Source organism: Cariama cristata, unplaced genomic scaffold (genome assembly GCF_000690535.1).
Source record: "Cariama cristata isolate BGI_N322 unplaced genomic scaffold, ASM69053v1 Scaffold13922, whole genome shotgun sequence".
Lineage (NCBI taxonomy): Eukaryota > Metazoa > Chordata > Aves > Cariamiformes > Cariamidae > Cariama > Cariama cristata.
The window spans coordinates 1-1,080 of record NW_009603311.1 but is presented as its reverse complement, the minus strand read 5'-3'; the positions used below and the strand labels follow the sequence as shown (position 1 = coordinate 1,080).

General features: G+C 48.7%; 1 pseudogene; it reads left to right on the top strand.

Annotated features, from left to right (window-relative positions):
• The first annotated feature begins 205 nt into the window (after window positions 1-205).
• LOC104154573 lies at window positions 206-751 on the top strand (annotated as a pseudogene).
• The last annotated feature ends 329 nt before the right edge of the window (window positions 752-1,080 follow it).

Genomic DNA, 1,080 nt, shown 5'->3' with positions numbered 1-1,080 from the left:
AAGGCTGGGTTCATGGATTGTCGAGTTTTGTTTAGCACGGGCTTCGGGTTGTCACTGTGCATGGACAGTGCCATCGCTGTGAATTCAGGGCATTCCTCTGCTGCTGCGCGCCCCTGAGTGCAGATACTGGTCTTTTATTATCACCCGTGAATATCTGTTTTACCTTCCAGGTCTCACAAACCTTTTTAATGTGATCTCTTGGCAGGACGTGATCGGCGGAGCGCTGATTTCAGCTGTGCTGCTCGTGCTCTTGTATCCTGCATGGGACGTGATAGACCACTTGCTGTTAACCAGTCCCTTCTGTCCACTGCTTTCCATAGTTGTGCCTCTTGTCTTATGTTACAACTACCCCAAACTAGACTACTACAGCCCTACCAGGGGAGACACCACTACTATCTTAGGAGCAGGAGCTGGAGCAACTGTGGGATTTTGGTTAAATAACCAGTACGCTGCGCCAGACTACACCAGTGAAAATTTTCAGCTTGGATTTCCTCTGATCACTGGTAAAATTGTGGTGGTCATGCTAGCCAGGTTCTTCGTAGGGATCTTTGTTGTTCTACTGACACGCCAGCTCATGAAGAGTGTGGTCCTTGGCATGCTGGGTTATCGGTACAAGTTTCCCGTTGGTGACCTGGAAGCCCGGAGGCAACTGGAAGTCGAAGTGCCCTATAAATTTATAACGTACTCCTCAGTTGGCTTCAGTGCTACCGTGATTGTGCCACTGCTGCACGAGCAGTTAGGACTGATGTGAGTGCGGGGCCTTCCTCACAAAGTGATGTGTGGCGTCACCGTTTCAGAGATGTGGTAAGTCGATCAAGGCTGGTAACTTGACCAAAAAGTGTTTTGTGCCTTTCTGCACTGGTGTGGTGGGCTGACCCTGGCTGGACACCAGGTGCCCACCAAAGCTGCTCTGTCACTCCCCTCAGCTGGACAGGGGAGAGAAAATATAAAAAATGCTCATGGGTCTAGATAAGGACAGGGGGAGATCACTCACCAGTTACATCATGAGCAAATCAGACTCAGCTTGGGGAAAAATTAATTTAATTTACTACCAATCAGAGTAGGATAATGAGAAATAAA